We start from the raw sequence: 22925 nt of genomic DNA, 5'->3' as shown, positions 1-22925 counted from the left end.
CCCCCCCCCAATGGCTGACACTGATGCTGTCTGTAGGGCTAGTAACCCCTCTTGTAGTATGACCTGAACTAATGTAGCTGATGTTAACATAGAATGTAATAATAGTGAAATGTAACCTTGTTAGTCTTGTACTGTAAGCAACTTGAAAGCTTCATTTTGTATCCTTCTGGTTGACATAAGTACATAACCTCTGTATAGCCTTTATGTATGAGTATGTGTAAAAGGGTGAATGGTGAGAGAATGGCATAGAGATGGGAGAAAAAGATTTAACTGTTTATGTAAGCAACAAGGCACCAAATATAAGTTACCAGTCAGTAAACTAATTAATGAATGGCTGAAGAATCGCTTTGAGGCCTGGGGCACAAAGAAGGAGAAAAAATGTACCCATCCTGCCAGATGGGCAGCAAAAACACTCCAAGGCTAAGATAAGCTGAAGACAAAAGAAGAACAACTGCAAAAACAGAAGCTGAGTATGGAAAACCCCCAAAGCACTGAAACAGAGGATGCCACTCCCTTAAAAAAAACACTTTGAAAATGCTAAGTTAGGTAAGTCTCTTTCTCTACTGCTGTTTCATCAGAGCACAGATGCATCTGTTCACCCTGCTCCAGCTGTTATCTTCCAATCTGCTATCTTCATATCATCATCACCTATTCAATAAGCCTGGGTTGGCCACCATGGGCTGATATTGAGCAACTATTGCTGGTTACTATATCTGGTGTCTGTGGATGAAATGGTTGTTTTGTGTATGTGTATGCATGTATGTAATGATGTGTATGATGCTTTGCGTGTGTTTGTATAAATGGTGTGTCCAAACCTCTATGTCTAACTCATGTAATCAATAAATGTGGCACCTTGCCTTATCGCCCTTTATAAGGTCTCGCTTGTGATTTGAGCAATTGGCAATTTGTGTAACATTTTTGGTGGAGAATGCATATGGGGGTGAATAAGGTTCTATGTTGCGGTTATTGAGCAGTTGTGTGTTACCTGTATAGTAAGTTTTGTCTGTATATGTGCTTGTCTGTGTATCTGAAGGTGTACACACCACCCAGTGGTAGAAGTGTGGGGTATAGTGGTCTTGGGTTAGACTGACGACTTAGAAGAATAAAGAAATACTTGGACAAGTTGTTTAACTTGGAAAGCCTACTTTGTGGGTTGTGGATAATTAAGAAGCTCACTTTGTGGGTTATGGACTGCTGGGGTAGTCCAGACCACCTATAGAAAGGGGTCCATTGTTTTGGTTTTAAGTTTTGTTTTCGGACTTGGTTATGTTGAAAATTGAACTTTTTGGCACATTTTTACAGATTAGTATACTGGATTTGAGTAATAACAAATGGTAACTAACTTTAAGCAGTAAGAAAAAAACAGGAAATGGAAGTTAAGATGTTCAAAAGAAAGACAGTAGAGTCAAATGTGGCAAATGTGAAAGATGTCAAAGATCCTCTGCCTATATATCTGCAAGATATGAGTCTTTTAAAACAAATGCTGCAGGGATTTGGACATAGTCCATGGACCAAGCAGGCAGTAAGAGAAGCCTGTACCATTGGAGATTTAAAAGACAAATTTAAAAACTATATGCAGATATATAATATACTACCACAGTCCATGAAAAAGGAGGCTGCAGCAATGTGGCTTTTATGGGAAGCTACTAAAAATCTGTTTCTCTGTCTAACTAACTGTTAGGAGGCATTTTAAAGGGGTTACCTAAATTTGTAGTAAGGTAAAGTTGTATGGTAATTGTAACTAGGGTTGTAAGTTTTGTGCAGCAAAGGTGGCTGACCAGAAAACTTTTTGTCTGGGTCAGGCAAAGTAGTAGACATCAGTACATGCTATGGTCCATTTAGGATTAAATAAGAACCTCCTGTTGTGCTTGCAATAGGAAGCTAGGAGAGAGCAGAGAAAGTTCTCCTTCTGCTGGAAAATCTGTGTAAATGACAGGGTCCTTGGGAAGGGTTAGTCTTTTATAAATGGTTACAAGAGCAGTTGTATGTTTTCTGTGAAGTTTCTAAGGTGTAAGTTATAAGTGCAAGTTATGGCAAGGTAAAGTGTTATGCAGGCAGTAGAGATTCAAAGAGATCGATGATGGTTAGAGAAATGTGAGACATACTTTGGAATCCTGTGTGCTCAAAAAAAAAAAAAAAAAAAAAAAAAAGGCAGCCAGTGGCACAGAAAGAGACAAGGTATGTTACTGGACATCTGCTCAGGCAGTGGCAGAGAATTTGTGATTGACAGTGAGGAGAACCTTGGTTCTCCACCTCCACCTCTCCAGGAACAGTGAAGGGCCTAGAAGAGATACAGATTGTTACCAAAGCGTAACAGCTTGTTTTGGGAAACAGGGTACAGCTGTGTAAACAGAAATCAGTGCCCAGAATTACTTTGAGTTACTGTGGGCAGCAAAAGAGCAGTGAGCTTATCAGAGGCATGTTTTGTTTTTATTCTACAGAAGCATAATTTGAAAGTTCCTTTTGGAGGTAGGAAAAGTTTTTTCTAAAGGAATTGTGTGTGGTGTGCAATTCGTTGCCTGTGGTCTTTTGGAGGGAGTCAGAATGGAGCTTACTTGACTGTGTGTCTGTGAGGAAAAGAGACAAAGATGGTTTTTGGATTGTAGAAGGCAAGGCCAGCACAAAGTGCAGCTGTAAGAAAGAAAAAGAGAAATCAAGATTTCCTGGATGGATTGGTTTGCAGAGAGCAAGGCAAGAAGGGGCCACTAATGAAAACGGATTGTGAAACTTGTAGCCTAGAAGGGTTATGGTTAAAATCTGTTAACAAGAGGAAAGCTAGAAGTTAGGTAGGACCGAAAAGGAAGTGCTAGTATTCCAGACAGCTGCTAGAAAGAGAGCTCTGCTGGAGAAAGTATTGCCATCAAAGTTGAAAGAGAATTGCTAAACCCAGAGACCTGCTGAAAAGTAAAAGATCTCTGAAGGTGTTTGAAAACAGACTCACAGAGTACAGAAAGGAATTAAGAGTGGGTGCTAAAGACCAGAGCCCAGCCAGAGTTAGTGAAAGCATAAAAAGCCAGGAACTCAGCCTGAAAGATGTGTGAGGCAGAGTCAGTGACCTGAAGTCCAGAAGGAGTTAAATCAGGAAAGAACAGAGGATAAGCCCAGAGTCTCTGAGGGGAGCCAAGTGAGAGAGAGAGAAAAATCTGAAAGGGGTCTGCAGAGCCCTAAAAGACCAAGTAATCTGGCAGTCCAGGAAAGGGGCACAGAGAAAAGATCACTGTTAGAGCTGCCAGAGCCGGGAGCCTGCAATCTCATCTGGCCCAAGAAGGGGCCAAAAAGCCCAAAAGTAAAAAAGTGTGCCCATGAGAATTAAAAAAGACCATAGCAGGAGAGTAAAAAGTTTGGTCCCAGGTATGGCCTAAAATTGCTACCCTTCCGGGTGTGGTTAGTGTGGTAAAGCTACCTGCAGTGGGGTAGTCTCTGCAAAATGCCGCATAATAATCACCCTGGGGAATGGGCAAGGGTGAATATAGGGCGTCTTAAAACCCTAGCTTCCACCGCCTTGTGGGTTACACTTAACTGGAAAAAGGCTAGGGGGAGCATACCCCGATAGAAGAACAAAAATAGAGGAAAGTAGAAAAATGGGCTGGGAGGCAGCTGTTAGAGAGAGAGAGAGAGAGAGATGTGGAAAGTGTTTATAAAGAAAAAAAAATTAACAGTTTAAATGCTAAAGCAGGTAAAAGAAAAGAGTAAAAATGTAATTTAAAAAATAACTGCTTTAAAGCAGGGAAAAAGATACAGTTGCTTTAAAAAAAAAAAAAAAAAAAAAAAAAGTTAGATCCTGATCTCAGAGTGCCTGAGGTCACGCTGTGGTCTGTTTAGGTTAAGTACAACTTCCGTCGCTGGTCCAATAAAAGGAGGAGTGTTGTATGTTTGCTCTGTGTGTGTATTGCAAGGCAGGAAAACTGCTGGAAATAACTATGTGCAATCTCATTGGTAAAGGGAGTAAAAAAAGTTCTGTTTTTTTTTTAATCTCCCTTCACTCATCAAAAATAGTGTAAATCTTTTAGAAAGAAAAGTGTTAACTTGTTATGGCAAAAAGAAAAAAAAGTGTTTATAAAAACTTGGTACACGTCAGCACTGTAAACATGTAAATATAAATAATATTTTACTGTAAGAAGTTTTCCTTGGCAGGTTGATGTGTGCTTGTTTGTTTGTTTTTTCTTTCCTCTCTTTTGCAGAAGCAATAGTGTAAAATCTAATCAAGTGGGTGACTAAAGAACTACAAGGCCATCAACAGCGTTTTCTTCACCTAAGCCACGATTTTATCATCACTGCAAAATTGTTTTGTCTGTCCTGTTTTGTGCTGTTTGTTCTGTTGTGTTGTTTTTGTTTATTTAACGGATTAATTTATTTTAAGTAGGCAAAAGTTTAAATGTATATAAATATCATAAAGATGTAATAAACATTATTAGTAATCTTCTCTTTAAAAATTAAATCTGTCTGTGGATCCCAAACCAGAACACGTCCATCCAGTTGAGTAGAAAGTTGTTCTAATCTTTCAAAAAAAACCAAACAGCAATTCATATAAAAGTTTTAAGTTGTAAAGTTTACTTGTTTATCAAAATGGCATTTAGTAAAAAAAAAAAAGTAGTGTGTGTGTGTGTTTAGTAAATAACCTGATAAAATGTTTTTTAAGGCTATAAAAGAAATCTCATTTGTATTTAGATACTATTTAAAACACCAATGTAACAGGATGTGTGTGAAAACTGCATTAACCCATTGTTTTATAAAAAAAAATTGACAACCCATTTTATGGGAAATTAATAATCAGTTATGTATTTATAACTGGAATAGAAAAGAAACATACTGTGGATTCCAAGTGAATTGAACTAGTACGTATCATTAACTGTCTTAGTACAGTGGTATATAAAATACAATTAAAAAAAAGAATCAAAATAGGTACATGTATTTCAATTAGTTATTCAGTGGTGTATGAAATTTAATGTATTAAATTTATTTAAAAGCCACAGGATGCCAATGACATTGATGAACTAAAAGGCCAGTGGCTGTTAAACACTGATAAAGGAAAATAAGTGTTAATTTGTATTTGTTGTTGTGTTTTTCTATTTTTAATGTATTTGTGCATCATAATATTTTAACTTAGCTTTGCTTATTGTTTTTTTTTCTTTGTTAAGTAGACCCTTAATTTCAAAGGGGTGTGTGTGTGTGTGTGTGTGTGTGTGTGTGTAACCTCCCTAACTGGTCTCTTAAGTATGCAGATAATTCAAGCATTACCAAACACACACCCAGAGATATTATGGTCATTCATAACTCTCCCATTTGTTCAAAGAAAGCACATTTGAACCCCTCATTTAATTAGCAAATATTTGAATGACCAAAACAACATTGTCAATAATCCTATGTGTAGTAAATGGACTGATAATCAATAAATATGTCCCACATTGCCACTTTTGGAAAAACCCTGTTTATTCTAGAGCAACAGACTATCCAGATGTTATTAAAATGAATTAGATAATAGCACAACCAAACTCTATTTTGATGGAATAAATTGTGTGTGGTAGGACTCAAACAAATTATTTGACAAGGAAAAAAACCTTCATTTCCTCCCATTCAGCAATGTATGTATAATGTCACTGTTATTCAAACTCCACTTTTCAAGTATTATTTTACAAAACAAATAATTCAGAATACAAGTACAAAAGATAGCAATTTGCTCCATCGAAGTCAGTTAGACAACATTCTGATGCAAAATTTGCAAATAACCCAATTAACCACTGCCACTAGTAATAACACACAAGTGCACAGTATTTCTATATTGCATCTAGGTAAAGAAATCCTGAAAGTTTTGGAACAAGCCAAACAAATGTTAGCATATCACTGGTATAACATCTTCACAAGATGGGCTCCTTCAGGGATGGCTATTCTTAGTATCATGCTGTACCCTATAATAATATTGTTTATCATAATAAAAAGTTTATTTCTTGATGTGTTATATGTGTTGTTAAATAAAATCAATGTATCCAAAACTGCAATTAAAAACAAAATATCTTCTTATCAGACAAATGTAGTTTATGACCCATTCATCACTGACATTTGAAGGGTCAAAGGGCGGATATGTAGCATGAACTGAACTAATGTAGCTGATGTTAACATAGAATGTAATAATAGTGAAATGTAACCTTGTTAGTCTTGTACTGTAAGCAATTTGAAAGCTTCATTTTGTATCCTTCTGGTTGACATAAGTAAATAAACTCTGCATAGCCTTTATGTATGAGTATGTGTAAAAGGGTGAATGGTGAGAGAATGGCATAGACAGGGAGAAGAAAACTTTAACTGTTTATGTAAGCAACAAGGTGCCAAATGTAAGTTACCGGTCAGTAAACTAATTAATGAATGGCTGATTAATCCCGTTGAGGCCTGGGGCACAAAGAAGATAACAAGGAGAAAAAATGCACCCATCCTGCCAAATGGACAGCAAAAACACTCCAAGGCTAAAATAAGCCGAAGACAAAAGAAGAACAACTGCAAAAACAGAAGCTGTGTGGAAAAACCCCAAAGCACTGAAACAAAGGATGCCAATCCCTATAAAAAAACACTTTGAAAATGTCAAGTTAGGTAAGTCTCTTTCTGTACTGCTGTTTCATTGGAGCACAGATGCATTTGTTCACTCTGCTCCTGCTGTTATCTTCAAATCTGCTATCTTCAAATCATCATCATCTACTCAATAAGCCTGGGTTGGCCACCCTGGGCTGATATTAAGCAATTATTGCTGGTTACTATATCTGGTGTATGTGTAAATAAAATGGTTGTTTTGTGTATGTGTATGCATGTGTGTAACAATGTGTATAATGATTTGTGTTTGTTTGGAGAAATGTTGTGTCCAAACCTCTATGTCTAACTCATGTAATCAGTAAACGTGGCACTTTGGTTTATCCTGCTTTACAAAGTCTCCCTCATAATTTGAGCAATTGGCAATTTGTGTAACACCCTGACAGGGTCAACAGCTTCTGTGGGTGCCCCCCCCGCTCCCCAGTTCAGGAGGCACCAGTCACTCATGGAAAGAATGCTTGATCGTTTAGCAAGACTTTACTATAAAAGGTAAAGAATTAAAACAGTGTAGATGTTAATCATGTATAAAAAAAAAACAAACAGTAAATGTCAAGTGACTGACAGAATAAAAGTAGGCAGAGGGACTAAAAGTAGGCAGAAGGACATACTCTAGTGATGCTTCTCAAATGAAGGGAAATTTACTATCTATACATTAATTGTCATTTCAGGAAGCTCCAGTCCAGCAAAGCACTGAAGCACGTGTCAAACTTTAAGCATGTGAGTTATTCCACTGACTTCAAGGGATCTATTTATTTTCTTAAAAGTTAAACATCTGCTGAGGTAATTTATAATTTTAGTATTTTGGATCACCCAAAAATAAGGTCACCCAACCACTTCATCTGGTTCAAAGTGCCTACTTGCAAATAGGGTAAATCAATGCAGGACTGTGCCTGCCTGTCAGATACTGCAACTATTTCAAGAGCCTAGTACTCATCTTTAAAGTCCTGCACATACTAGAGTTGACAGAAAGACAGGGCCAGTCACTACACCTATATCCAGGAACAAATAGGCTGGTAGAACCTTTCAGGTACCAAAAGCAGGGGATCTCAGCAGAGAGCATTAATTGTGTTAATCATTGCCACCAAAACCTGAGCTTAATCTTGCTACACTTACAGCATAAAAAAAAGATCACCTAGCATACAGGAAGAGGCAGTCTTTCTACTGAACTGAACTGAAATGGCCTGTTGTTAACGCTAAAAAAATTAATTATCTATTTGTTTCCTCATAAGTAAACAGCTTTAGTCTATGGAAAAGGGAAAAAGCATTTTCCTTTCCCTTGAGGGAACTGGTGTCCTACTTCTATTTAATGCTGTTCTCAAAAATTCTTATAACAATAATAATTATAAATATTTATCAGGATGAAGATTAAATGTTAAAGTCATTAGCAAGTTCAACTTTTGTACACAAAAAGGGATTTGTTTTCTAAGGAATTAACAGCCACTTTGAAAATACAATCTTTTTTCAAGCTAAGCATTCAACCAAAGGCAAAACAAAATTTCCACCCAATTTTAAAAAACTAAGCTTGATTCTCCTATAATCCACTTGACATCACTGATCTTTTCTGGAACACAACAAAAAATACAAGATTCTACAAAGCAAATAAGTGCTAATATAGTATTCAAAACATGGAAACACATAAATTTCTCACTATAAACTTTAGTTCATCCTTTGAGATGATACATTTAGGCTAAGTACAGATGTTCAAAAAGCCCCTGGTGGAAGTACTCCCTTGTACTTTACTTAAAGTGCTATAAGTTAGAGTGGGAATGAACAGAACGGGGTGGATACACAAGTGCAGCTCCCTGCTGTAACTCAGAAAGTTTTGCAGGAAGTGTTATGAGTTACAGTGATCCCCTGGACCAAACAGAAGTTCACTGTTAGCTCCATGGGGGAGGGGAATCTAGCTGCTGACTGCAGCCTGCAGCCAGTTTCCCCTAGTAATGACCCTCCTTCCTGCCAGTTCTCTGCCAGCCTGTGTTGTTTTCAGAAGTCTGGGGGTAGGGGCAGAGGGAGTGAAAGGGCCGTTGGGGGCAGATTGAGGCCCCAGCGGTAAGGGAGGAAGTGGAGAAGGGGCAGGGGCTGCAGTGAACGGGGTCCCAGCCAGGTGGATTGTGGGACAATTGGAGCCCCGGTGGCTCATCCAGGGGCATGGGAGATTCCCTGTACTGTGTGCACCCTGGCGGAGGCCCAGGGGGCATGTGCCCCCCTGCCGCTGTATGCTGGGCTTTGCTCCCTGCTGCAGCTGCCCTGGGAGTGGCATGATGCCATGTATGTCCTGCCTCCAGGTGGGCAGGGGACCCAGTGCAGCCTGGTGGCAGGACACACGTGGCATTATACTACTCTCGGAAAAGCTGCAGTGGTGCACAAAGCCCAGCACACAGTGGTAGCTGCCTCCACCCTGTGCACAGATCAGGGGGCATGTGCCCCCTGGCCTCTGCCAGGGTGCACACAGTGGCAAGAGCCCCTCTGGATGAGATGCCTGGGCTCCGACTGTCCAATGACCTAGCCTGGGTAGGGCCCCATTCACCCCAGCCCCAACCCCTGCTTGTGCCCCACTCCCTCCCTTAATGTGGGGCCTTAATCTGGCCCTCTCCAAGCCCCTTCCCCTTCAGAGTAGACTGGTACTTGCCTGCCATGCAGCTAGTGATCCACATGACAGGCTGCAATCCTGGGGGCATGTGTGCCCCTCCTCACCTCTTCTGCAGCCACCCACAGCCCATGGCTGGGTTGCCTTGCAGCCCTACCCACTGCCTCATATTTGGGGGGACTGAGCCCCTTTATCCCTGACCTTCTGCTGCCTGTGTTCTAGGGGATCCCTATCTGGCATTGGAGAATGGGGTGGGTGAATTGGAGGCTCCACCACCTCTGGGATGAGCCTCCAATGGGGGCTAAAAAGCCCGAAACCAAACTTCCTCTGCTCCCTTTCCCCCCTCTCACTCTGAAAATAGCACAGGCTGGGAGGCAGTGCAGACACAAGTTACAGAAGACTTTGTTTTGAAACATCTTCTTCTGAACCCTTATGCAATGTGGGTTCAGATTGTCACTCGATTAGCCATTTTTAAGTGGTCTGCAACCATGCACTTGTGTTCAGTCATGGCTATAAATGGCTATCAGTGGCCAGATTGAGTGAAAATTGTCATTTGTGTCTATGCCCAGTGTGTGTGGGGGGGAGGGGTTCCTTTTTAACGGTCCAGTAGGGGGTAGGAGCTTTTTAAAGATCAAGGCCAGCAGGCAGGGGGTGCTCCAGCATACTTCCCAGGAGGCTACCAGAGCCAGTTCCACCTCTTTTTAGCTGGCAACTATCAGCAGCAGACAGGGGGGAAAACAGGGAGACTCCCCCATATGAGACCCCCCCACAGCTTGGAGGATGGGATTTTGGGGGGGGTGCAGGGTGGATCTATGCAGCAGAGGGTCTCCCTTTTCCCCTGCCCTCACCTAGCCTCTTGACAGCTGCAGCTAGAAACTGCAGCATGGGACTGTCTGTCTGGCTTTTCACTGCACCTGGAACTGGGGTTGGGGGGAAAGTATGGAGCCTCTGTGCCACGTGGACCTGGCCCAGACTTACAACACAATTGGTTCCTGAAAGCACGTTGTAAGTCAAAATGTTGTAACTCAGAACCAGTTTTCCCATAGGAACAATGTTATAAATGGGGGACTGGTTCCTTTATGATGCTTGATACAGCTGCATCCAACTGGTAAGTTTGTTGAGGGGGAAGGGAAAGGGAATGTGGGGGGCAGATCATCACTCCCATGGTAAGGGGGGGAGTGAGGCTGGGGCTGGGGCAAGCGCTGCCCAGCCGGGGGAGGGTGGGTGCAGGATGGAGCCGTGACTTGGGTGGGGATGGGGAGAGCAGCTCCTGCTGCTGTGTGCCACTGGTCTGGGAACTGCTCATTTGGCGGCTCCCACCACTGCTCCCGCTGATTCTCCAGGAGGGCATGGTGGGGTGTGCCCCCCAGATCTGCGCAGGGCAGGGCGAGCAGGACCAGGACTGCACTGGGCTGTGCTCTGGGCAGGTGGCAGAGGCTATGGGGGGCTATGGTGAATTTTCGGGGGGTTGCAACCCCCCCACAGACCCTGCTCTGCCACCCGCCTTGATCTCACAGCTCGCCCAGCTGGGACAGGATGGGGCAGGTGCAGGACAGAGCCATGGCTCATCTGGAGGGTGTTGGGGGGGGGGGGTCCTTGCAGCTGTGCACCACTCATCCAGAGGCAGCGCAGTGGCTCATTCCTATGCCCACCCTGGCCTGCCTGGGTGAGCAGTGGGAGGGCATAGCCCCCGCTCCCAGCACCACCACTGCTGCAGATCTGGAGGCACAAACCCCCACTCCATGCCCTCCCATACAAGTGGTAGGACCAGTGGTGGGAGCTGCCGGATGAGCAGCTCCTGGACCAGCAACACACAGCAGCAGAAGCTGCCCCCCGCCTCTCCTTATGACCCCCATATGAGAGCTGCAGCTCTGTCCCATGCCTGCCTGGCCCCAGCTGGGCAGCGCTTGGCCCAGCCCCTGTCCCAGCCTTACCCCTCCCTCACCCAGGGGTGTTGATCTGCCCCCCCAAGCGCCTTCCCTCCCTGCTCCCCTTCCACCACAACAGAATTCCCAGCTGGACACAGCTATATTGAGTGGCGTAAAGTCAAAAGCCACATTGGAACATTGAAACACAATGTCAATTTATAAATGTTGTAAGTACCGTTTGTTGTCATTCGAAAAGTCGTAAATCAGGACTGCCTGTACCTAGCTTTAAGTAGAAAAACAGAGTTAATCAAACACAGTGCTTTGAAAAAAAATACTGGTTTTGCATCAACCTTTCTTTCTTGTAGGTCATTCTCCAGTGTAGATTTGTGAGAATACCTTCTGATGCTCTTTATGTTCAGTACGTTTCTGTTATTGTATAGCCAGTGAACCAGTAACAATAACTTTAGCTGACATTTGTGTCATGTAGGATTTTGTATACTTCATTCAAATCCTTCTTTTTGTTAGGTTATAAATATTTAATTTTTTAGCCTGTCTCCCTAGGTCATACCTTTTCATTCCAGGAATCAACTTTTATCTTTCTGTGTGTTAATCTTTAGAACAACTTCCATTTAGGTTGCTCAGGCCTAGTACTACAGGCTTGATCCCATAAAATTCTGAACACTGGCATTTGATTTAGAGCTGAGGAGAGTGTGTCACCTTGTAGAAATATTCATTTCCTTACAGGTTTAGGCCCTTTAGTCCCAATACATTATAAAATAAAGATTATAATTAAACCTTCCTCTGTCTTCATTTTTTAACTTTCTTTATGGATCTTTTTCTTTTAAAAATCATATTCTGGGCATCCTGCTATTCTTACTTTTTCCATGTTCAGTTTATGCCAGGAAGGACATCTTCAAACTGCAAGTTTAACTATATTTAGTGGGGATAAATAATTCCATTGGAGTGTAATCATTCTCTTGGAGTGCTTTTTTTATTTTCACTTTCATTATTATTTCCTTTGCCAGCATATTTCATTTGATAATACAGGCTCCATTTGAAAGATGTGTAGCTCTATGAACTACATTGGTTGATTACTATATGTTCACTATTATCTCAATGACAATATGCATCATATTAAATGTTAATTTAGTTTATGGTTCACCTCTCTAGATAATCCTTTTATATGGATTAGAAGTTGTAAAATGTCTGAGGAATTAAGTCCTAGGACCTCATTTGATTCTTAGCCCCAGTTTATTTTTATTCTCCTTGAAAGTATTTTCTGTATTCTCTTATTAATATTCTCTTACTCAGAATTCCTAGGGCATATTATGAATATCTTTATATATATATTTTAAAAATTCAAATAGGCCTCAGTAGAACTTACTGTTTCAGGCAGAGGAGACTAAATGGAAGATCTAGTTCCTGTAAGGAATAAGATACTTCAGTACGTTTCAGTACAATAAAGATGAAATTCACCCTAAGAACCAGAAATTTTAATACACAAAGGGTGCATCTACACAAGACATGTTAATGTGCATTAGTCTAATGTAATCCACGTTACAGGCATGTGTCTACATGTGTGCACACTTAATCTGCATTAAAATGGTGAAATTAGGCTAACTGTGCCTAAATTTGACACATGCAGGTGTCAAATTTAGGTGCGATTAGTTAAAGTGCATTAACGCATGTGTAGATGCGACCCTGCACTACCTTTACTGTCAGATCTACCCAGCCACTAGAGGCACCTGCCGGGGCTGCAGCTATTTGGCACTAACTTTAGTGCCAAGTCTCTGCACATGTAGACACCTGCCAAAAATCACTTAATGAGCATTAGCTTAATGCACATTAAATTTAGTCATGACTAAATGCATGAGTAGGCATGCCCAAAATGTCTTAAATGAGGCATGTTGTGTTCAGGAGCCTGATTTTTTGCTTCATCTAGAAGTTGGTATCTCCAGCACCTCTCATTTTACTTCATCTGTTCAGTACTGGATCTGTGGGGTGAGCCCTACCTAATCTCACTAATAAGGCCAGTCTTATAGTGCCATATTTAGGAAATAAATGAGGGAATGACCGAGCATTCACAGTTATTCTTAGCTTAGGAGAACCTACCTAAAGTGTAGATATATGAAGGTGTTTGACACAGCATGTAATTATGGTACATGATGCAAACAGGTATGTTTCAGGCCCTAACTCTAGAATGGCCCCAGAGAATGGGTGACAGTGATGTATGGAAAAAAAACATTCTGTCCTTAGAAGTCATGAAGAACTCAAACCAGCAAAACCTTTCTACTGTATTCTTTTGCTGTAAATATTAGTTGAGGTGATAAACTGAGAGGTATAACCCTACTGCCATTTTACAAGGTATTTAAAGGGAATCAAGAAGCTAACCTTCTTTTTGTGGCCAGAACCACACTGGTGAATCAACATCAAACTCCGGGTCAGATGTCAAATTTAGCAGGTAATTATATTCACTAAGGAGTGCAGTTCCCCCACAGATGGTTTGACATGGCTGCTTAAATAGCAGGGATCAAATTGGACAGACTTGTGGTAATTTGGTGACCAGGTATGTTTCCTTTGAAGAGGATGATGATCTTCTCCAGAATGTGAGTTTTGTTAACCTTTCCCCTTACAAACTCTCTGGCCTTTAAATAGCAAATATAACCTTTAGAGGGTGAAATGGGAAAGAAGTGATACAGCAATTTCTGCCAGTCTGCCAGCTGCCTGAAACAAGGACTGATCTTCCTTTTTAATGAGATATTAATGTGAGTGCAGTATAGTGGGTTAGAAGATCCTTGTTTCTGTAGGGAGCTGCACAGAGTAACCCCTCCTCTTTCCAAAACTCATGGATATAGCATCGTTACAGTAATAAGCAAAATGTGGAAGTCAAGTTTATTTGCATTATTTTTAGGAAATTCTAAATACATAGTAATTGGAAAGGAAGGCTTAAGGTGGGAGGGAGGAGTGGCTCCAATGTGTATAGTATATCCTGAGGTATGATTAACAGTCAGATGAGATCATATAATCCTCATACCTTAACATTGTATGTAGTACACGTAGGGTTCTTACAGATGTTTAGTGCACTGCTCTAACTGATGGTGCTTTACATGAGGGCAGGTGATGGAAGGGAGCTGCATCCCCTTGCCTCACAGGCCAAGCCCGTCTCCCCCTAATGCCCCAGCCAGGGTAGCTGGGGGAGTGGGGGAAGCACAAGGCAAGGGGGGCTCCCTTCCCTCATCTTCTGCCTAGGCCTCTTGGCAGTGGTAGCACTGCCAGTAGCTTTGAAGGCTAGAGCTGATGGAGGGGAGGGTGGAACAGAGCCCCCTTGCCTCACAGACCCAGCCTGGATCCCCCCCAATACCACAGACAAGGTAACTGGGGGGTCCATGAGGTGAGGGGACTCCATTCCACCCTGCCCCCACCCCAGCTCTGGTTATTCAAAGCACCTGGCAGCACCATGCTGGCTGCTTCCTTCCTCTACCCTTCCCCCCTCACTGACAGCCCCGGCTCTGTGCAAAAAATTAATCTGAGAGGAAACACAAATTCCCTAAGGCAGGGGTTTTCAACCTTTTTTAACAAGTGTACCCCTTCTGCCTCAAAGTTTCAGGTCATGTACCCCTTTATATTTTTTTCTTGTTTTTAAGGTGTGGAGGGGGGTAAGGGAGGGAGTGGGGCTGGGGCTGCTCCCCCCTCACTGACAGCCCCGGCTCTGTGCAAAAAATTAATCTGAGAGGAAACACAAATTCCCTAAGGCAGGGGTTTTCAACCTTTTTTAACAAGTGTACCCCTTCTGCCTCAAAGTTTCAGGTCATGTACCCCTTTATATTTTTTTCTTGTTTTTAAGGTGTGGAGGGGGGTAAGGGAGGGAGTGGGGCTGGGGCTGCGCAGCTGGGGTGGAGCATAGGATGGAGCCATGAGTTTGTCCAGGGGGCGCGGAGAGGGGGGTGGCTCCTGCCTCTGCGTGCACCCCAGCAGAGGCCCAGGGAGGCAGCTGCTGCCCCAGGCTGGACTCTGCACCCTGCTGCCATTGCCCCAAGTGCCATGCAACACCATGTGCCTGCTGCTGCCAAGTGGGCAGGGGACACACACACACACACACACACACACACACACAGACACATGCAGATACATGCACACACAGACACACAACCCCCTCTCCCAGGTGGTAAGTGTGTGGGGGGGGGAAGGGACAGGGCAGGATAGAGGGAAGGGGCTGGGGGGGCAGATGGAGACCCCCACAGTGCAGGAGGGAGTGAGGCAAGGGCAGGGGTCAATGGGCCCTGGGCTGGGCTGGGTCCTGAGACAATAGGAGCCCGGCAGCTCCCATTGTGTGGCTGTCAAGGGAGCAGCTGGGGGCTCCTGGAGCCGCAGGGAGAGCAACTGCACTGACAAAAGCAACCCACTGGGCTAGCAGGCCCAGGGGCAGATTAATCAGGCAGTAATTCAATTTACAACCACCTTCAGGCACCTGCACAGAAATTTGCCATCGCTGTCGCCCTCACAACCACTGTGCTGCTTTCACATGGTCAGTCGCATACTCCACCAGCTGCTGACTGGCCTCACACTTGGCCAATTGTGCACCACTGGGGGTGGGCACAAAACACTCCCCCCCACCGCCCCTTTCCATTCAGACCCTCACAGCTCTGCTGCAAGGGAGTAATGGCCAGTCTGGAGAGTGAGCTGAGGTGAGGGGTGGGGAGGCAGCTGGTGCCCGGTGTGTCCATCTCTCTCCCTTGGATAATGGGGCTAAGTATGCCGTGCTGTTACAGCATGGCCAGGAGGGGCTGGGGTAGCACAGGGGAGAGTAACACTTTGTTCCTGATCAAGCCTCATCAGCAGCTGCACAAGGTGACTCAGGCCACAGTATGAGAGTATAGGAACGTGTTGAGATGCTGCTGCTGTGCCCCAGGGCATGCTCTGTCCCCGCCCGCCCACCAGCCCACCAGCACGTACCCCCTAGGACCTATCCAAGTACTTCTGGGGGTACGCGTACCCATGGTTGACAACACTGGCCCTAAGGTAGAGTACCTTAGTCTATTAGCTCATTTGACTAGGCTTAATTTTTCACATGATTGGCCACTTTAAAAGCAGTCTGGAGCCATTCACATGTGCTATATCATAACTGTTGAGTGCTTTCAGGGGCCTGAATGCACAAAACATGTTACTTGCGTAAGCACCTTTAATCCAATTTAGCCATGTCTTTCCAGCAAATCAAGAGATTGTTTAATATCCCCATGGATTTTATTAGCTACTGTATTTTTATCATTTCACTTCTCCTAAAGCACAGCTTGTTATAAGGGTTACTATTTCCTTTTGGTATCAACTGAAGTATTAGTGCTAGTAGTAAATAAGAAAACATACACACAATAGTCTGAGCTAAGTATGCACAGAGTTATACAACAAATTATTTCAGAGTTATTCCCTTAGCTAGTCACTGTAATTTAGCTGGTAGCTAGCAGGAAATATAATTTATAGAAGAGAAAATGTATGGTCCAGAATAATGATCCCTGCAAGTCACACAAGGAGAGGCTGAAAGAGCTAGGCATGTTCAGATAATGGGAAAGGCACTTAAGAGAGGACATGATAGCAGTCTTCAAATACTTGAAAGGCTACCATAAAGAAGAAAGGGAAAGCATCTTTTCTCTCTTGCTGCAGAGAGGAGGACATAGTTTGAAGATGTAGCAAAGTAAGTTTAGATTGGAAATCTAGAAAAACTTCACTGTAGTGAAGCAGCAGAATAGACTGCCTGAGGAAGTTGTGGACTCTCCATCATTGGAGGTGTTCAAGAAGAGATTGGACAGTCACTGATTAGGAGTGATGTAGGTTTAGCTATGCCTATGTTCTACCACAGGTATTTCTCAGGCTTCTGGCTTTTGCTGGTTGCCCCCATGTCCACACCCCCTTTTCTGCTACATGTGTTTTTAAGCCTTCCAAGAGGCACTGGGTGTTGGCTACAGCCAAGGCTTGGGACTTTGACTGGGGTGTGCCAATGCTCCTGCTGGGACCAAAGCCAGAGGTTACTGGCTAGAGGGTCCTGCTCCTCTGCTCAGATTGGTTGCCATATTTGGGGTCAGGAAGCAATTTTATCTCATGGTCAGATTGATATGGAGGAGCGTTTGCCTTCCTCTCTAGTGAGAGGATGGCCCTCTACTTGGGACCTCTTGAGCACATATTGACAACATTTTATGGGAGCAAAACATTAGCTGCTGTGGTTCCCCTGCTTCACCTGTGGCAGGTTAGGGTGTTAGGTCTATGTTGTTTCAGGGCTGACAGTTGCTTTATGTAGAGTTTAGATTATGATTTGTATGGGATGCTCTGAATAGGGATTATCCTGCCTTGGGCAGGGGGTTGACCTCTGGAGGTCCCTTCTGGGCTTACTTCTTTATGACTGTATGCTTCTATGCAAAGAAAATGCAAGTCAATATAACATACAGTGCATACATAGCTTTTTCAAGCCATTAAAAAGATAGTGACCCTAATCCTGAAGTGTTTAAAATCTAAAGCTCTGACCCTGCAATCAGGTCAGCCATTATAAACCCATGACTTCTTGTGGAATCTCCAGGACTAGAAGTGTTTCTGCTAATGATCCAATTTCAGGATTAGGGCCTTTATAGGTAACATACAAATATAAGAAAGGACAACTAAAAGCACTTCTAGCAAATAATGAAATTCATAGGAATCTTATTAGCTTCACTGTTTTACTTGCAATCATAACATATACCTTATTTATTCTAACACTTCTTAGAAGGGGAGCTGCGTTACTGTGCATTAGTGTAGTTTACTGTGCAGTAAGAATGTGCGTCTACACATGTGCACCCTTACTGTGCAGTAAAAACCTTTAATCTAATCCTGTTTAAATTTGCTACATGCAAATGGAAGTAGCAAATTTAAGAGGGATTAGTTAATGTGCGGTAATGCATGTCTACATGCAACCTGGGAGCCCAGCCACTAGGGCGCTGCTCTGAGGCCAGCCCCAGGGTTATGGGCTAGGAGCCTCCCCTGGTCCAGGGCTGGGCTGCCTAACTGGCAGCCCCTGTCTGCAGGCTATAAACACTTGCAGACATTTTGAGTCCTGGGGCACACAAACAGGGAAGTTGAGGGTACTTCAGGCCCCATGTGTTCCCCTGGGCAGGCCACAGCCTAGCTGTGCCTGATTCCTAGCACCCCAGCACTGCTGCCTGGCACCGCACTACCACACAGCTGCAAGGAGATTTCTGTCCAGGCCAGCAGGGTGCTGCAGGGTGCTGTAACCTCTGGCCAGGCCTGCCAGCCCCCAGGGCAAGCTGACAGCAGCTTCTGTCCATCGGGGCCAGTGCTCCCTGCCTGCAGCCCCCCCCCGCGGCTTGCCTTTCACTTGCAGGTGCTGTGGGGCATAGCCTCTGCTACACGGCTGCCAGTCCCTTGCCATGCCCCTGCACTGGGCATTTCTGTCAGCTGGCCAGGGTCAGCAACACTGGGACAGTTGCATGGGTGCCCAGAGAGCCGGTGCAGGACCCAGCATGGCATCCTCCTCCTCACCCAGGCCTGTACCCACATCTGTGCCCACACTCATGCCCTCTGCCCAGGGCCCCAACTGGACCAAGGAAGAGACTGGCAATCTCATGGTACTGTAGGATGAGGCAGAAATGCAGCACAAAGTTGAGTGGGGCAGGTGCTCCAATGCCCACATTTATGAGGCCCTGTCAGGCCAGACATGGGATTGTGGTCACAACCAGTCAACACAGCAGTGCTGCATAAAGGTCAAGGCCTTGCAGCCACAGTGGGTTGCCGTGACCAAGCACAATCATTAGTCAGGCCATATTGGTAAGTCCATGGCCTTTATGCAGCAACTGACAGCCATCCTGGCATGCCAGGACCCAGGCTGCAGCCGTAATAATTTAGCAGCATGGGGAGCCTGCCCAATCCCCTGCCTTGGCCTGGCACCTCTGATGACACATCACTGGAGGAGGGCCCCTCAGGCATTCAGTGCCCCATTCTGCCAAGCTCCCTGGCTGCAGTTTCCACCAGCAGCTCAGGGAGCCCTGGTCAGAGCCTGCCTCACCAGCTCTGCAGCCCCAGAGCTAGCCATGAGGTGTGGCTGGCCACCCCAGCCATGTGATAAGGCCCGCACTGGGGGGAAGACCCTCCCCGCCCTTGCCCCCACCTCTGCCCCCCATCCTCACCCCTGCCTTTGCTCCTGTCCCTGCCCGCTCTCTCCACCCAACCTGCCCGCACCCCACCACAGCAGGCAGGGAGGCAGGAGAGAGAGTGCAGAACATTATTGAGTAGTCTGTGCCCTAACAGCTGGGTGGGCACAGGCCTCTCACCTGCCAAGGAATGCATCAGTGCCAGCAGCAATGTCCTCCTCATCAGCAGGGGGCAGGGATGTGTGGCACAGCCACAGGTAGCCCTTCAGCCCAGGCCTGCCCTATGTGCCATTGTAGCTCCAGGTCCTGTACCAGGTATGCAGGTATGCTCAGGGCACCATGGCAATCAGTGACTTGTGCACCACCCGTGACATGTACAGCAGGGTCATGCTCATGGCGCAGCATGGGGATGGGCTGGCCCCAGCCTGGGCCACCTCCCTGGAGAGGTTCCGGGGGTGGCAGGGCAGGGATGTGGGCATCTCTTTGTCCCAAGCATCCAGGAACTCTGAACCCCTCAAGCCTGGGTGCCGTGGGCTGGGCAGGAGCACAGGAGAGCAGCTGGCCTGCAGGAGGGGTGTGGGGCAGTGGGGTCTGGGGCCATGGCAGCAGGTGCTTCCAGGAACCTGGCCTGTCCCACCCTGGGAACAGGCTGAGGGAGGAAGTCTGCCTGCAGCCGGCACCCCCTTCCACTCCACCTGAACAAGACCTGATTAGAGGAAGGACTTACAAAAGACAATGAAGATGCAGTGGGAGACACACCTAAATCCCTCCAGACAAGGGTAATAGGAGTGAAGCAACTCCCCTGGTCTCATTTACATTGGAGATGGAACCAGATGACAATTCATGTACATGGGAAATGGGACAGGAAAGCACCTTCATTAGCATTCAGAATAGAGAACAGAGATTCCAAGGCAGGGACCCCACTGAACTCTGGGACTAGACAATCAGGGGGATCCCTGTTCCATGACATGAAGGGGGATCCCTGTTCCAAATGCTAATCAATCCACATCTGCACACACCCAGCTCAGCATTTATCAGTCCAATTCTAGTAATGACTCCATTATTGGCACCCAAAACACTGAATCTGCCTGTCTATAGTGTGAGCTCCTGCAGAGTAATGGCACCCATAGCCAGGAGTGAAGAGTTCCTATTATCCAGCATATGAGCCATTGTTTACCCATAAACAAACCTAGTGTTCCCCTTGAGCCATTGTTAGTTCCCTACAAAAACCCCTACCCAAGCTCAAGTTTCTGTTCTGGTGTTTGGATCTGAAAGCTGCACCAATTCCACACCTTTTCGCCACTGGTCATGCTGAGGGTTCTGCCTGTCTGCAAGCTCCAACAAACACCTGGGAACCTCGACTTGTTCAAGCTTCACTGAGTGGTGAGAACCCAACTCTTTCTCTTTCTGTCTTACTCCAGGAACCTGACTTTTGTTTCTTATTCCAGGCAAAGCTTTCTAAACCTGACTTTTGCTGATCAAACTTGAGCTAGATTTCCTCAAATACCTAATTGAAACTATGTAATATTGTAAGTGTTTTATTTGTCTCTCTTGTATAGCTATTATTACTGGTATCATCATAAGTTCATATACGTGGCAATAAATAATTTTTATGGCCAAGCTGGTTGCTATACTCTCTGAACCTCACTAACTCTTCCTTCCCCTTGACCTCCCCGTTTGCTGTGCAGCAACACTTTTTTTTATCTAAGCCAAAGATCCCTGTAATGCCCAAAACTACGGTGGGGTCTACTCATCAAGGGACTTACTACTAGGACCATTGTGACAAGAGATTGGGACATGTAGAATCACTACAAGGAGGCAAGGGATCAGCAGAAGGAGGTGTGGGACCAGCCAGACAAGGAGACTGAGCTCCTGGCCCTGGAGTGGATCCAAATGGATCCAGCTGCTTCAGGAGCAGAATGTCATCCTAAGCCAGGCACTGCAGACCACAGACTATGACCATCAGGTGTTGGACACTGTTCTGCTCCTGGCAGTTTCAGTCATGCCACCTGTAATCTGGCCCCTGACCCTAGTCCCACACACTCCCTGGCAGCTGCCTGCCACCCCACAGGAGGCCCCCACCTAGGACTGTGAGGATGTCCTCCATCTTCTCCAGCTGTCAGTAGCCCCTGGCCAGCCCCCACCCTGGGTGCCCTGTCACCCAGCACACCCTGCCTGGGCCCAGCCCTGCCACTTGCCCTGGCTTCATGTGGGCACAGAGTCAGAGCTTCCTGGAGCAGCACCAGGACTGCATGCCAGTCCTGCTGGGCCTGGATTCCTCCTGCCAGAGAGGGAGCTGCTGGCACCAGGGGAGCACCAGCTGCTATCACACTTGGTTGAGCTCCACACCTTCCACATTCACCACAGTGTCCAGATCCATGGGGGAACAGCCAGAGGCTCCCTATCACTGGGCGTTGCCCCCCTAGGCAACCCTACCCCATGGCCCCCTACTCCAGGACACCACAAAAATCTCTTTGTACATAGTTTTCACAGGGAAGAGGTTTTTTAAATTGTTGTGGGGTGGGTGGTGGAGGGGCTCTGTTTTTTGGGGGAGGGAGGGTGCTCTGTGTGTTGGAGAGGGTGGAGGAGGGAAGGTCTGTTTGATATGAGGAAAATAAAGACTCGTTCATCTGACACATGTCTGTAGCAAGTATGGTGCTGGGGGTGGGTGGGTGGGGTCTGTGGGCAGTGGTGCAGGTAAGCTAGCATGGGGAGTGCTGGAGGAGGTGGTTGGCCAGGACCTCCCGCACCTGGTACCCTGGCCTCCACTGGTTGATGTGCAGCTCTCATGGGGCCTGGTCGGGGGCTGCTGGGGCCAACAGGGCCAGCACCATGACCAGCAGGAGCATGGGGCACTGGTCATCACTGCCAGGGGCAAGGGCTGAAGCAGCTATGGTGTGGGGAGGCACATTGGGCAAGGGGAGAGGTGCCATGTGCTGCTCCTGCAGGGGGCACACTGCTCCTGGGCAGGGAAGGAGCTGGCCGGAGAGCAGAAAGTGGGGCTGGCTTTTAGAAGTGGCTTCCAGGTGCTGGCAGCTGGAGCCGAAGCATGGAGCTCCCCTCAGTGGTGGAAGGGGCTCATTTCAGGGCTGCAGGAAACTTGGTGCAAATCTACTCCCTAATCACTATTGGTGCATCCACACATGCAAGCACGTGCGCTTGCAGCAGCTCAAAGAGAAGAGGTGCAAATTTGAGCCAGGGCTTTTTGCCTCAGCACATGTGCTCGGACATGCACTTTGTTGTGGAGCAAGTTGTGCCACTTGGGGCAAAATAACCCTGCCTAGCTCCTCCCGGATCTTCAGCCAGGGGGAGCTAGAGCCTGGGGCCAGCACCTGTGCTGTCCCTAGCAGTATAAAAAGCTGCCCTGGCAAGCAGTCGGGCGGGGGGGGCTGCTGCCTGACTGTGACCTGCTGTGCACCTGCCAGACTCGGATGGGGACTGCAGAGCCAGTAGCACCATCTGCCCCTCTGGGCCAGCTGCCAGTGGACTATATTTGCAGGGTTGGCCTTTGTGCAATACTATTGCCATTTGTGCCCCCTGCACAGCCATCTGGGCAGCTATAACCCAGAAGATGTTCTGGGTGTGGTGGCCCGCTTTGAACTGTCAAAGAATGTCCTCCTGTCCCCATTTGGCCAGAAGGTCAGCCACAGCCAGCTGGGTCCAAGGTGCTAGCTCAGAGCAGGCAGGGTCCTGCCACTGGCTTCCCTAGCAGGAATTCTGGTGTTCCCTATTGGAAAACTGAAAAATCCCTGATAAAAAAAATCCCAAAGT

Source organism: Alligator sinensis, unplaced genomic scaffold (assembly GCF_000455745.1).
Source record: "Alligator sinensis unplaced genomic scaffold, ASM45574v1 scaffold597_1, whole genome shotgun sequence".
Classification (NCBI taxonomy): Eukaryota; Metazoa; Chordata; order Crocodylia; family Alligatoridae; genus Alligator; species Alligator sinensis.
The sequence above is the reverse complement of the archived record's forward strand: the minus strand, read 5'-3'. Positions refer to the sequence as shown.